This window comes from Pongo abelii, chromosome 9, assembly GCF_028885655.2.
Source record: "Pongo abelii isolate AG06213 chromosome 9, NHGRI_mPonAbe1-v2.0_pri, whole genome shotgun sequence".
Taxonomy (NCBI): domain Eukaryota; kingdom Metazoa; phylum Chordata; class Mammalia; order Primates; family Hominidae; genus Pongo; species Pongo abelii.
The window spans coordinates 64117107-64132825 of record NC_071994.2 but is presented as its reverse complement, the minus strand read 5'-3'; the positions used below and the strand labels follow the sequence as shown (position 1 = coordinate 64132825).

The 15719-nt window shown below is 43.5% G+C and overlaps 1 long non-coding RNA gene across 1 annotated transcript in view; it reads left to right on the top strand.

Annotated features, from left to right (window-relative positions):
- Positions 1–14602, top strand: part of LOC129048680 (uncharacterized) — a 32136-nt gene extending 17534 nt beyond the window's left edge. The window contains exons 3-4 of the long non-coding RNA XR_008511218.2: positions 3212–3392; positions 14351–14602. This is a non-coding gene — a long non-coding RNA (uncharacterized LOC129048680). The remainder of the gene's footprint in view (positions 1–3211; positions 3393–14350) is intronic.
- Positions 14603–15719: the final 1117 nt, after the last annotated feature.

The window sequence follows — 15719 nt, the reverse complement described above, 5'->3', positions numbered from 1 at the left end:
TGTGGAGAATTAGGTACGTTTTTACACTGTTGGTGGGAGTGTAAATTAGTTCAACCATTGTGGAAGACAGTGTGGTGATTCCTCAAGGATCTAGAACCAGAAATACCATTTGACCCACCATTCCCATTACTGGGTATATACCCAGAGGATTATAAATCATTCTACTCTAAAGACACATGCACACGTATGTTTATTGCAGCACTGTTCACAATAGCAAAGACTTGGAAGCAACCGAAATGCCCATCAATGATAGATTGGATAAAGAAAATGTGGCACACATACACCATGGAATTCTATGCAATCATAAAAAAGGATGAGTTGATGTCCTTTGCAGGGACATAGATGAAGCAGGAAACCATCATTCTCAGCAAACTAACACAGGAAAAGAAAACCAAACACCACATGTTCTCACATAAGTAGGAGTTGAACAATGAGAACACATGGACACAAGGATGGAAACATCACACACTAGGGCCTGTAGACGGTTGGTAGTCTAGGGGAGGGATAGCATTAGGAGAAATACCTAATGTAGATGATGGGTTGATGGGTGCAGCAAACCACCATGGCACATGTATACTTATGTAACAAACCTGCATGTTCTACACATGTATTCCAGAACTTAGAGTATAATAAAAAAAATTTTTTTAAAAAGCTTTGGCTTTCTCAAAACACTCTCATAATAAGCAGATGCTATCATTCTTTGGCCCCCCAGAAAGTCAACAAGCAAAATACCTTGATCATCCCCAGAAACTATTGCTGTGACTCTTGCTCTTGACTTTTCTGCTTTGACTTTGGCTGGACCACTTCCACCTCTTGGTAGCCATTGTTTTGACGTGCTTTGTTTCCAGGATTGTACTTATGAGTACAAAAGCCACATTTTATCTCCTGTTACAATTCTTTAAAGAAATTCTTCAGAATCTTGACCTTGCTAATTTAAAATTTCCATTGATAAATCTGCTGTTATATGTAGCTAATCTGGGTGCAATGGTTTTGGCATCCACCAAGTGGAAAGTTTGCTCAACTTTAATTTTTCAGTCAGAATTGTGTAAGCCGAACCAAGTGAAATGTCTGTAACATTGGCTATTGTTTCTGATGTCAATTGTTTGTCCTCTCCAATTACAGCCCAAACAAGATGAATTTTTTCCTTACAAATTTATGTGGATGGTCTGCTACTGCAGACTTTATCTTTATCATTGTCTCATCCTCTCTTAAAATAAGTTATTCATCTGTAAACTGCTGATTTTTGTGGCATCATCCCCATAAACTTTTCATTAAGCATCAGTGATTTCACCATTCTTCCACCCAAACTTCACTATAAATGTGATGTTCGTTCTTGCTTCAATTTTAGCAAAATTAATGTTGCTCTGAAAGAGGCTCTTTTCAAATGATGTCGTAGCTTTCTTAGTGTTTCATGCTAGATCCTATTCAGACATGTTATAAGAAGTTAGTAAGAGTTTATTTTGGTGGGAAAAAAAAGAACTCTATGCATAGTTTTTTCATAATATGCATTTTCCATGAACTTTTGGAAGAGCCCTGTGTTTGTGTGTATGTGTTTGTGTGTATTGCTATTTATAGTAACTGATTTTAAAAGTGCAAACAGATCATAAGGGTACAAAATAAAAGTACCCTTTTCCTTTACACCCAGTGCTGCTCCCTAGAAATGACTGCTTTGAATGGTTTCTATTCTGAGTTCTTCTGGTGGTAACCATCATAACTTTTACTTCCTGCTTTATCCATCTTAGACGGTATCTATTGACTCCTTAATATGAAACATGGTGAAATTAGCATACTTGCTTCATTTTCCACTTCTTTTTTCTATTCCCTCTCCTCTTTCTGGATCTTTGTAAATGATAGTCTTAATCTGAGTTCTGATGGTTATCATTAAATAACATACTTAAACCTCTTTATCTTCCTCCATTAAATATATACAAATTTATATATTCACTCTCTGTTAAATGTACCTCCACTGTCATCTACTTCTCTCCTTACATCCTCCTTATTTTAGTTAGCTAATCATATGCTAACATGTCAAGAAATTCATAACATTTGTTTACTGTAGAGTACGTACAGTTAAATTTGCTTGGCCTATGCACTGATTTTTAAAATAGAAAGCCGATAAATAGAATCCAGATATTATACCTAGGTAACTCTTTGCTGTAGGAGCAAACGGTGTGATCAGGTTGTGAGAGAGGGAAATGGAAACCTCTGTTACTAACCTGTGAACCTGTCTGATCCTAGGAACTTTTTCAATTGTACATCTTCAATTGCCTTTCAAAATCATGCTAATTGGTCCATTCAAGTTTTCCTAGTCCTCTTGGGTCAGTAATTAATAATACATACTGTACCAGGCTGTCATCTTTTTCCTCTAAATTCTTGAATTTGTTGCCACAGGATTGGGTCTCCTTTTCGTTTTCTCTCTTTCTTTAACATATTCAGATTTTTGAAGGAGTTAGCTATTTCAAGGAACCAGTTTTTAAATAAATGTTATATTTATTTAATGCAATTTTAATAAATAAATAAATTAAATTATAGTTAACTCATTTAATTAATTCTAGCTTTTATTTTTACAGACTTCCTTTTCCTAGCTTCACCTGGCTTATTTTATTGTTATTTCACTAATTCCTTAAGACAAGTACTTAGTTCTGTGACTTTTAATTTTCTTCTCCTATAGCAAGGACATTATAGGTCATAAATTTTCCTTTGAGTCCAGCCATTGCTGGGTCATTAGTTTTCACTTTTATGTTTCTCCTTTTTATTGCCTGTTAACAAATACACACCTCCCTTTTGATTTCTTCCTTGAGCCAAAGATTATCTAGTGCATATTTCTGAAATAGTTTTCTCCTCACCTTTAAGTAATTTATTTTTAATGTTATTAGATGATAATAAAAAATGTTGGCTATAAAACTGCTACTTTAAAAAATCTTTTTAAGCTATCTTATTAACCTGACAAGTGACTGTAATCCGTTTGCTATAAGCATGACCTTCAGTGAATCAGGTGGGAAAATGGCTTTCATTGTTCCCAGGATAGGGCTTCATCTCTAGCAAGTGATAATTGTGGGGCTCAGTCACAGTCAGGCAAACAAAATGGACAGAGCTAATTTGCTACTAAAGGAATGTGATGTCAGTTGGTGGCGACTCCATCTATGTTAGTTCTCAGCCCGAGGACTTGGAGTCATCCTTGACTACTCTTATTTTCTTACGTTTCACTCAGGTAATCCCACTGGTTCTACAGAATCCAGAAATCTACCACACGTCACCACCTCCACTGCCACCACCCAAGTGCAAACCCCATTTTCTCTCACCTGCACATCAGTGGCTCTAACGGGTCTGTCTGCTGTCACACTCACCCCTGCAGTGTTTTCCACGTAGCAACAATGTGACCCTGTTAAAAGGTGAGGCAGAGAGTGTTGCTTTTCTGCTACAAACCCTCCAATGTAGTCATACTTTGCTTAACAAGGATACGTTCTGAGAAATGCATCATTAGGCGATGTATATACATTTATCCAAACATAGAAAAGGTGCATTAAAGATACAGTATAAAAAGTTTAAAAATGGTACACCTGCATAGGGCACTTACTATGAATGCAGCTTGCAGGACTGGAAGTTGTTCTGGGTGAGTCGGTGAGTGAGTGGTGAGTGAATGTGAAGTCCTAGGACATTACTGTACACTACTGCAGACTTTATTAAACACTGTACACTTAGGCCACACAAATTTATAAAAATATTTTTCTTTCTGTAATAAAAAAGTAACCTTAGCCAACCAGAGGAAGAGGAGGAAGAGGGCTGTGCTGCCTGGGGTCCGCAGCTGAGAGACTGGATTGGGGTGCCCCTTTGGGAGCTCTCTGAAATCCCCAAGGGACACTTTGAAGGGAGCTATTTATCCATAATCAAGGAGCTGTGGTTAAAGCCATCCTTATTTGGGTACTGAAAGGAAGTGTGACCTTCTTTAGCGGTTATAGGCTTTTAGGGCAGAAATCATTTATGCTACAGTAAGTTTTGCAAAATGTTCTTGCCCAAATTCATCTTTAGGAATGAGTGGTTTGATTTTAGTGCATCAAGGTAAGCCCTTCTTTGTTTGAGAGGGAAAAATAACAAAATTACATTTTCCTCCTAGCCAGAAGTATTTCTGACTGTGCTTACAATAACACCATCTGATGAATGCAAATGTGTGGGTCTGTCTTAGTTGTGCCCTTTGTAAACTAACCGAGGGTGAAGGCTTTGTTCCAGCTGACCACATGAAATAGGAGGAGGCTTTCTCTCCCTCTCTGCTGAGTTGGAGGGCGGCCACTCTCTATTTCCATTGGAAGAGCATGTCACCCGATATTGCACACACTGGGATGAACACAAGAGGCCTTTATCTTGGTTACTGGATCACAGTCCTGTGCAATTTTCATTACCTGATTGGCTGCAAGAGAAGGGAAGAGTTTCCCAAGGAAGCCACAGATATGACAGCTCTCCCAGGAATTCAAAGACCTCTTAGTTAGGGGCACTGGCCCTCCCTATTGTGAGCAGAGACCAATGTCATTTTTTACCTAAAAAAGCTCACACTAGTGTATGGGTGGTGTGTGTGGGGTGGCATGTGTATGTGTATGTGATACTCCCAGGATCTATATAATTTATCCTCTTTTTATACTTCAAAAATATTTTGGAAAGGAACTTCTCTACAATGTGCCTGGGGCTGCTTCCTGTTCCCATTTCCCTGCATAAACACAGGGTTGCTTCTGTGAATAAAACAAAAACCACCTCAGAAAGCAAAGTCTAACAGGCACAGGAACCTCGGTCCGAGTGCCAGCTGCCTGCCTCCCATCAGGAGGAAAGGTTATATACCCCACATATATTGAGCATTTATGGTGAGCCAGACACTTTGCATGTTACTTACCTTAAATTTTGAGTCTTATGATCTCTTCTATAGGGTGCACTACTGAGATACATTATCTGAAGCTGCAGAGCCCCTTCCCTAGCCCAAGCTTCCACCCACTTCTTGCCTGGATTTTCGCAATGGCTTTCCAAGTGATCTTCCCACTCCAAAATCTTTTCACAAGACAGCTAAGATGAAGTTTTCAAAGTACATGTCTGGTCAGGCGACACATACATACCCTTCACTCCCACCCCCACTGCTAAAAAGCCTCTCATGTTATCCAATGCTTTTAGCTCAAAGACCAGATCCCCTACAGTAGCCAGAGCAGCCCTGTGTGATTTGATCCCTTCTGTGTCTTCAGCTTCATGTGGTCCTGCTTTTTCTCAACTCGCTGAGCTCCAAACCCACGTTGCTGTGCCATGCTCCTGTCTGTGCGGGAACCACACACAGGCCCACTTCTCTACCCCATCCCAGCCTTCCTCAACCCTGTGCATCCTTAAGCTCACAGTTGCCATGTCACTTCCTTGTCATACCTTGGAGTCCTGGCTATGCTTCCTTTGCAGCACTTTTCACAATTTTTAATGAATGTTTGATTATCTTCTGACTTTCCTACTAGACTGGGCCTTTTGTCTTTCTCATCAATTGTATTTTGAGCATTTAGCACAGTGCCTTATGATTGCATATGAATTAATAAATGAATGCTTGAATGAATGACAAGCTGGGATTTAAATATGGTCTGTGCTCATCTCATTGCCACACACTCATCTCCTAAACACTGGCCTTCTCTCTTTAAAGCCATTGGTTAAAATTCCTCCCTCTGCCAGGCACAGTGGCTCATGCCTGTAATCCCAGCACTTTGGGAGGCCGAGGCAGGTGGATCACGAGGTCAGGAGATCAAGACCAGCCTGGCCAACATGGTGAAACCCCATCTCTACTAAAAAAATACAAAAATTAGCCAGGCACGGTGGCAGGTGCCTGTAATCCCAGCTACTCAGGAGGCTGAGGCAGGAGAATTGCTTGAACCCGGGAGGCAGAGATTGCAGTGAGCTGAGATAGTGCCACTGCACTCCAGCCTGGGTGACAGAGCAAGACTCCATCTCAGAAACAAACAAACAAAATTCCTCCCTTGATTAATCTCCTTCCTTAGTTAATGCTAATAAACACATAGAGTCACTTTTATCCCTTTCAACTGCCTAAAAAAAGGCTGCTGATACCAAAACGTTTGCCTTGGATATTTCTCTTGTTGGGAACTTATGTCAACTTCGAATAAAGAAATACTTTTTCTTTCGCCCCTACTCTTACCCCACACCCATTTTCCTTCTCTCCCAACCCTCCTGGGCTGAGAATGTCCCTTCTTCTTCTGATCAGGCATCAGAGCTAAGGCACATGTCACAGCAGCTCTCTCCCAAGAGGCAGGGGAGCTGGAAGGGTAAGCCATTATGTACTACAGGTGAGCAGACACCTGTGAGCTGGAAAATTAAGATGCGGATCAGTAAGAGATCTGAGGCTGGAGCACCATCTTCATGCTATGTTTAGGATATTATGTGACAGATTGAAAAAGCAAAAACAAAAAAAACAAAGGTACAGTGGACCCAGTCTTCTAGTTCCAGCAGTTTCCTTGAAAGCATTTAAGTCTTCAAGTCATTATATCTGTAGCTGGAGCACGACTGCATTGAATTCAACCCAATCAATACTTACTCAATACCTCCTGTGGTTCAGACACTGTACAAGGCCCTGGGGACACAGGGTTAAACAGAATACAAGCTCTACCCCCACTGCAGAGGTGGACAGGACCCAAGACCAAGGTGTGTTGTACACTATGCTAGAGAAAGGGATGACTGCTATAGGAACATGGAGGAGGGAGAAGATAATGAGATCTAGTAGAGAGTGAGGGTGAGGAGACAGCCCAGAGAATGAAGAGAAGGTAACATCTGAGTGGAGTTTAAGGAAAAGATAATTTCACCAGATAAGTAAGGCAGGAGAGATTAACCCAGACTAAGGGACCAGCAAGAGCAAAGTGCAGAAGCTGGAAAGTAGAAAGCATTTTTGAACAATGAGTATTTTGCATTGCTAAAGCATTGGGTGTATGTTAACAAACAGCATGACTGTATAATTTATCGTCCAAAGTGGATGATTTTGAGAGCAAAGCAGCATGCTATTAAAGATGACAGGCATGAACCAAGACTATCCCAGGCAAATTAGACTTTGGGGCTTCCTAGTTAGAGGGGAGGAAGTTCAAAGCTGGACATCAGACTGGGACACGGGTGGAACGGGGATTTGAAGGGCTTAAACATGCTAAAGAATCAGAATAGGATCCTCAAGGCATTGCAGTGTCATGGAGGGGTTTTAGCAGGGTAGTGACCTGATTGCTCCTGTGTTGGAGAAGCATCGCCAGGATAGCTGTATTAGTCCATTTTCACACTGTTATGAAGATACTACCTGAGGCCAGGTGTGGTGGCTCATGCCTGTAACTCCAGCACTTTGGGAGGCTGAGGCGGGTGGGTCACCTGAGGTCAGGAGTTCAAGACCAGCCTGGCTAACATGGTGAAACCCCGTCTCTACTAATAATACAAAAATTAGCTGGGTGTGGTGGCGCACGCCTGTAATCCCAGCTACTTGGGAGGCTGAGGCAGGTGAATTGCTTGAATCTGGGAGGCAGAGGTTGCAGTGAGCTGAGACTGTGCCATTGCACACCAGCCTGGGTGGTAAGAGTGAAAATCTGTCTCAAAAAAAGAAAAAAAAAAAAAAAGATACCACCTAAGACTGGGTTATTTATTAATTTATTTATTATTTTAAAATTTAATTTTACTTTAAGTTCTGGGATACATGGGCAGGACATGCAAGTTTGCTACATAGGTAAACATGTGCCATGGTGGTTTACTGCACCTATCAACCCATTACCTAGGTAGTAAGCCCCACATGCATAAGCTATTTATCCTGATGCTCTCCCTCTGCCCCCTACCCCAACAGGTCCCAGTGTGTGTTGTTCCCTTCCCTGTGTTCACATGTTCTAATTGTTCAGCTCCCACTTATAAGTTAGAATGTGGTGTTTGGTTTTCTGTTCCTGTGTTAGTTTGCTGAGGATGATGGCTTCTAGTTCCATCCATGTTCCTGCAGAGGACATGATCTTATTCCTTTTATGGCTTTGTAGTATTCCATGATGTGTATGTACCACATTTTCTTTATCCAGTCTATTATTGATGGGCATTTGGGTTGATTCCATGTCTTCGCTATTGTGAATAGTGATGCAATAAACATATTGTGTGCATGTTGAATGATTTATATTCCTTTGGGTATAGACCCAGCAATGGGATTGCTGGGTGAAATGGTATTTCTAGTTCTAGGTCTTTGAGGAATCATCACACTGTCTTCCATAACAGTTGAACTAATTTACATTGAGACTGGGTATACAAAGAAAAGAGGTTTAATTGACTCACAGTTCCACATGGCTGGGAGGCCTCAGGAAACTTACAATCATGGCGGAAGGTGAAGGATAAGCAAGCACCTTCTTCACAAGGCATCAGGACAGAGAGAGAGCGCAGGGGAAACTGCCACTTTTAAACCATTGGATCTCAGGAGAACTCCCTCACTGTCAAGAGAACAGCATGGGGGAACCCGCCCCCATGGTCCAATCACCTTAGACCAGGTGCCTCCCATGACATGTGAGAATTACAAGTCAACATGAGATTTGGGTGGGGACACAGAGTCAAACCATATCAGTAGCCATGCCGAGGAAATTCAAGGTGTGCAAAAGGGAGCTAGCCTGTGTGCCTTGCAAGGGCAGGAATCACATCCTGATATGTAATTTATACCCAGTGTATACTCAGTTGAGGGGAGCACATTGTCTGGAAGCCTTAAGAGAAGGAGCTTAATAAAAATTTCAAATGCAAGGGCTTTCCTGACCTTTGTCTTTAAAACTGCAGCTCCTTCTGCACCCATTATCACCAATATTCACCTTTTCCTTCTTGCTTAATTTGTCCCCATGAAGTTAACAACTCTCTGCATGCTCTACAGTGTGTCTGTGTCCTCCCTCTAGAACACAAGCTCTGTGAGGGCAGAAACTTTTTATCTGTTTTACTCACTGCTGTTTCCCTAGTGCCTGGTGCAAGGAAGACACTAAATACATATGTGTTGAAGGAAAAGGAGGCAAGGAGATTTGTCTGGAGTCTCTGACAATGGTATGGTAGAGGAGGATGAGGATCTGGAAAGGGCAGGCAGTGTGGTACAGAGAAAGTGGAAACCTGGAACTAAACATGCAAAAGCCTAGGCCATCCCCTGGGACCATCCTGCACAGGGCCTTTTCATGTTTGTGGTTCTTTCTGTGGGCCCCTGTGCCCGTGATCTGCCATGAGTCAGCGTCTAAGGATCCCCCAGGCCTCCTGTCTGTAAATTATTAACACCTCTCCTGTCCTCTGTTTAACTGCTTAGCCAAGGTCACCATCATTTCCTGCCCAGCCTGACTCCCCAGGTGCTAATAACTTGCCTGTGAATGTTTGATGAAGGATGGCATTTGTCACGTGAGCAAGGGAAAGGAACCTAAGTTCACATAGTTCATTTTCAAGCACTCTTTTTTTCAGTCCAAGAGGTTCAAGTACCTTTTCTCTGCTACTAAATAGCCCCTTTCAATGGCTCTCTCCCCAGGCCTGCTTTGAGGGCCCTCTCTGTGAGTCGGCAGGCTCCTCTTCCACAAGCGCCTGTTTCTCTTCAGCTTTTTCATTTTTTTATGTGACTTGTTCTTTCTGTGTCTCACCCTTACCCCCAAAGAAATTGAACAAGTGGGTTTTGGGATCCTCCCTTAGGATAACTCAGCCATGGCCAACCATGCCCCCAAACCACAAATGACTAAGAGTTTTAGGCCCTCCAAGCCTCCCACGTCTCCCTCTAGCACAACTGTCAATTCTAAGCCATCCTTGTGGTTTCTTCTGGGAAAGCTATGGGCTATCCTTCATGTCAACAAAACCCCTGGCGACCTGCCTGGGCCTGCCTGGTCGTGCTGGGGACTGTGCTGTGGTAACAGACAGGACTTCTCTGTCCCATCCACATTCTACACTACACTGGCACTGGGTGGGGACAGAGGAGTGAGCTGGGGTTGTTGTGATTAGAGTCCAATGCCCCAGATCGTGCCATCTGGAAAGGGCAGCCCCTGGGGATTACTTGGAAACTAGGGACACCTGGGGACAACAGTTAGTAGGTCTGAGATGGGGAATGCAGGACTGAGGGTGGAATTTCAGGACATTTCAGTTTTCAGGAATGAGCTAGAAGCTAAGAGATGAATGTAGACCCTGTGGTAGAGTCTAACATGCCGATTCTGCAGAGGACGACTGATGGAACATAGATGCACATTTTTCAGAGTGAGGCCAGCTGGGAAATGAGATTGACAGCCAAAGGCTAAGATTGTGCTGGTGAATGGAGGCTAACAAGAAGGGCACAAGAAAGAAGTGGTGATTCAGGTCCTAGGCACAGCTACCGGGGTTCCCTAACACTCTCACTTCATTTTCAGGAAAGCATAGCGTTCAATTTCCATTTAGGACCTGTGCTTCCTTAGAGGCGCCCAGATATTCTCCCGAGTTCACCCTTCTATTGGGATTGATTCTGAAAGCAGCAGTTAGTGGCTCATTCATCATTCACAAGTTCCCATTGAGTCCATTGGCAGGTCCTGAGATACAATGGCGAGCAAAGTACAATCCCTAGCCTTCCAAGGTCCCAGGCCAGTGGAGAGGGCCGACTAGCAAACAAGGAATTACAGCTCATTGTGATGAGCGCTAGCATTGGGCAGTTCCTCTGAAGAAAATTCCCAGCTGCAGGAAGCAAAAGCAGTCCCACAGGGCGGGGGAAATGGAAGGAAGCCGGGGAGCCAAAGAGGCATAGAGACTAACAGTAAAGGGATGTGAGGGGATTTGGATGGAGCGTCCGAATCCCTGACAGCAGCAGCCAATGCAAGCTTCCTGGTGAAGATAGACTTCCTGAGGCGGTCACACCGCGCCCTGGAGCCAGGCGGGAGTTACCCAGGATAGATTGAGAGCACTGAAGGGTTGGGTTGGGAAGACGGTAGAAGAGGAAGGGCAGCGCAGGAGCAAATGCCTGCTCAGCAGAGCACTGTGGTCCCTCGTTCAAATGGCCTCCTCCCCCACCTTGGGCGGCTGCTTTTGCATTTGTGAATAGCAAGATAACAACCTCAGGATATCTAACATTTTTTTTCTTACAAAACAAAACAAAAACATACGATACTACCTAGTTCCCTTTGAACTAGTTCCCTTTGAAGTGTTGTTGAGAATAACGTCTGCTCCAGACCTTGGTGGGCAGTGGCGGGTCATGGCCAGCTCCTTTACAGATGACCTTGATGCTGCAAGTCCCGCAGCATGTCTGCCTCCGCGCGATCACCCATGAGCACCTGCCGCAGCCCGCTGCCCTGGGATCCGAGGGAAGTGACCCCTTTAGAGGAAGAATGGCTCTTTTGTTGGCCACACCACCCAAATTCCGGTTCTGGGAAGACAGAAGAGGCTCCTGGCTGGGGGAGGAGACAAACCTCCTCAGAATTTCCTTTGAAAACATTTTCTAAGTGAAGACAAATTAGCCTGAGGGGACATTTCTCTTGCCTTCTTTCAACTCCCCTTTCAAGTTAACAGAAATCTATACTTTTACACCTCGGTGACTGCGCCACTGAATGGTTCTGCCTCTGGAACATAAATCTAATATTTCTATCTCTCCCTTGAACAGGGCCACTTAATTTTGTAACCTATAGAATATCCAAATATCAGTGAAACTATAGAGTGTAAAGTGAGACCAATGCGTTTTCCAGATAGGGAAACTGAGGCACAATGTGGGAAAGTGGTTTATGAGGGGCAACAGGGACAGATCTAGAACATGGTGTTTAGTGGCCTGGTGCCCTTTCCCTTCCACTGTTCTGGGCAGGCCCTTCCAGCTCCAATGTGTGGATGGGAGTGAGAGGTGTAGGAGGGGCAGAGTCCACACAGCCCCCAAGCTAGGCCTTGTGTTCACAACCCCTTTCCCTAGAGCTGCTTTTCCCCATTGTGGCCTGGGCCCTGACTCTCAGGGCCACCGTTGCAGGTCTGCTGGGTCTATTGGGTAGAAGGCCAGGGTTAAGTTTCCTTTTAAGAAGTGTTGTGATGAAGCAGAATGATGAAGGGGTCTTGGTGGCAGAGTCCAGGGTCCTGTTCTTGGAACTTCTTCTGTGACATGGGCAAGGGCATTCTCATTCCTGGACGTCGGAGTCCCCACCTGGAAAATGGGAGTACGGGACCAGAAGACTCTGAAGGAACCAGCTCTGATTGCCAAGGCACCCCTGACTGTGGTGCCCGCTCACTCCTCTTTGCCTCAGACAACCTGGACTTGTCTCCTTGCTTCACAGTTTACTTGCCATTCTTGTGATTCTTGTGATGCTGGGTTTACAGTGTTGGTCCCTTCTTGCCCTGGCAGGCTGGAGGCTAAAACTGAAATCTGAAATGAAGATGCAGACATTGGAGTAGAGAGGAAGTGGATTAGCCACATTTCTCCCACCCAGAGTGGGCTGCAATCCTGCCAAGGGACAGGGACCAGGCAAGCCAGAGAAACCTGCTTTGCAGCCAAGCCTGCTTATCTGCACTTCCAACTCACAAAACGTACACTTCCTTCTTGTCCAGGAGGTCATGGATGCTGTTGAAAATCTTACTCCATTAGTAACGGGGTGAAACCCTTCAAGCTGAGCTGGCACTGGGGAGCTGTGACCATCTCTTAACCAGTCTTCCTAATCCACATCCCCTGAATGGAAGTATTCTCTTTACTGCTCTACTAGAGGCTAAGTTTCTGCTGAAAAACCCTAAATATAGTTTATGACCAAATGAAACTTCTTGTTATGCTAAGTACCTCCTTCACAGGTATTTTCTTCAACTTTTTGGGTCATGCAGTTGATTCTTCCTCCATCCTTTTCTCAGAAATGTGTGGTTGAGAGGCAGGGAGATCAGTCATTCACTCCTTAATGTGCAGATATGCAAAAGTTGTGCCTTGCCTCTGGCATAAATGAGTGTTTTTTGTCCCCTGTGTATTAGTCAGGGTTCTCCAAAGAAACAGAACCAATAGAAAGGAGGGGTGTGTGTGTGTGTGTGTGTGTGTGTGTGTGTGTGTGTGTAGAGAGAGAGAGAGAGAAAGAGAGATTTATTATAAGGAATTGGCTTATAGAATTATGGAGGCTGACAGGTCTCAAGATCTGCAGGGTAAGTCATCAAACTGGAGACCTAAGGGAGCCAATGGTGTAGTTTCAGTCTAAAGGCTGGCAGACTCAAAATCTGGAAAGAACTGATGCTACAATTCAAAGGCAGGGGAAACAAACAAACAAACAAACAACAATGTCCCAGTTGGAAGGCCATCAGGCAGGAGAAATTCCGCCTCACTGGGAAGAGGGTCAGCCTGCTTGTTCTGTTCAAGCCTTTAACTTACTGAATGAGACCCACTCACATTAGGGAGGGCAAGCTGCTTTCCTCAGTCTACTAATCTAAATGTTAATGTTATCCAAAACACCCTTACAAAATAATGTTTGATCAAATATCTGGGAATCCTGTGGCCTAGTCAAACTGGCACATAAAATTAACCATTACACCCCCCTAAAGATATTCAATTAATTTGTAATCCAGGGGAATGGAATTTTGGGGAAATTTTTGGGCCAGCAAAATTACACTATATGGAGATTAGTAACAAAAGTCTTTCTTACCCTAATGGTTGGACAGCCTCATCTCCTGAAACATTTTGCCAATTGAGGCTTAATGACATGATTATTCTCATTTTCCTTATTTTGCTGTCTGTGTTTGAACTTTGAAAGAATGGTATATTGCACTAAGATGCTTTATAGGCACAAGTTTTATCTGACATTAATCCAAGAATAAGCCTTTTTTTAGTTTTTCAGTCATTTACAATTCCTTTAATCAAGAAAGCCATAGCAAATGATTAACATTTCTCTGTGATTCCAAGTTGACTCCCCAAAAAAGAAAAGAAAAATGCTCAGTTGTGAGAATGTTGAACAAGGGTGTGATTATGCTAAAGAAAATTATCATGTAAGAATCATTTCAAGGAAATAAATAAAAGGCAGATGCGCTCTTTTCATCCCCACCTAAAGGAGAAAAAAAGTGCTATCCTAACATCTATATCAAGGTAAGGAAAGCTCCAGATGAGTTTGTTGTGGTTACATTACTAAAGCAGTGGGGTCATGATGCTGCTGGCTCTTCATTTAAGTGACTCTGTCTGATTAGATATGGGTGACTATGATCTTCCCAGGCAAACAGCAGTAGGAAGTAAGCAGGTATTGAATTCCATATTATTAAATATGCGGCCAGAAGTCTAGATGAGGGTCCTCAGACTGTCTCCACTACCAAATAGAACAAGAAAATTAAAGCACAGGCATAGGTAGAGAAGTAAACTCAACCCACCTTGCTCCCCTGAATCTTAACTATGCTGCCCCTTTGTATGTGAAGACATAATACAACTGTCAGTGTTCAATTGCAGAAAGAGGAGCTCTCCATCTATCTGGGTGCAAGGGTATCAAATTTACAGAAACAATGGCAGGACTGAAGAAACAGACTCCTGGTTGAGCTTCCAGGAATGACACCCAAAGCCACACTGCAGATCAAGATCTCAAGGGGCCTGCTGCTCCTGTCACAATCAGGAGGCCATTTCTGCGTCTGCACCTGCTGGCTCCAGAACTATCACGCTTCTGCTGTGGCCTGCATCAGCAAAATAAAATGCTTTGTGAAACAAATGAAACGCCGCCTGTCTCCCAGAGGGATTCAGTTCCCAACCAGTATCATGAGCGTCAGATTGAGGGTACCTAAATCAAACCCAGAACTCAAGCTAGAAGGAGTCTGGGAAGTGTAGTGTTTAGTGATCAACCTATGCAGTGCAGAACGGCACTCAGGAGAGAGACAATTTACAACTATGACACAGTGCAGCAGGCACTCGTGGTGTAGCAGGAGAGCACAGGTTCAGAAGCACATGCTTTACCTCTTTGAGCATCAATTCCTTACTCCTTAAAATGGAGATAAAACTTACCTTGTAGAATTAAATGAAGTACATATTCAAAGTTTTCATACTACTACTACTACTACTACTGAGTCCCATAAATGTCAGTTTCCTTTTAAACTTGAACTAGAAATCCAGGTCATGACTAATGTGAATCAGTCAAATTGATTTCTTTTAGGGAAGTTTGTTTAATATTTGTTTTTGTTTTTGTTTTGTTTTGAGACAGAGCCTCACTCTGTTGCCCAGGCTAAAGTGCAGTGGCACGATTACAAAAGTGCAGTGGCACGATTACAAAAGTGCAGTGGCACGATTACAACTCATAGCAGCCTCAACCTCCTGGGCTCAGGTGATCCTCCCACCTCAGCCTCTTGAGTAGCTGGGACTATAGGCACAAGCCACCATGCCCAGCTAATTTTTGTATTTTTTGTAGAGATGGGGTTTTGCCATGTTGCCCAGCTGGGCTCAAGCGATTTGCCTGCCTTGACCTCCCAAAGTGCTGGGATTACAGGTGTGAGCCACGGCCCCCAGCTATAATAGTTATTTTGAAGCACAAATATTCAATTCTCAATTCAGCCAACACTGGCTGAATTCTTACAGTGTGCAAGGTGCTGCATAAAAGTCCGCTGGGCTACACAGATGGGCAAGCCGTGTCTCATCTCTGTCTCTCAGGGTCTGTCACTTACAGAAGGATGTTGGGGGATCAGAAAAGCCATTGAAAAGGGAATGGTTGAGATGAGCCTTAACTAAGGTAACTATCTGGTTTATCATTCAAGTCAGTCCTTCTGAGACCGATCCGGGGACTGCCAATAATTACACTAGAGTGACAGGTGTAAACCAGAGCTGTCCTGAAAAAACC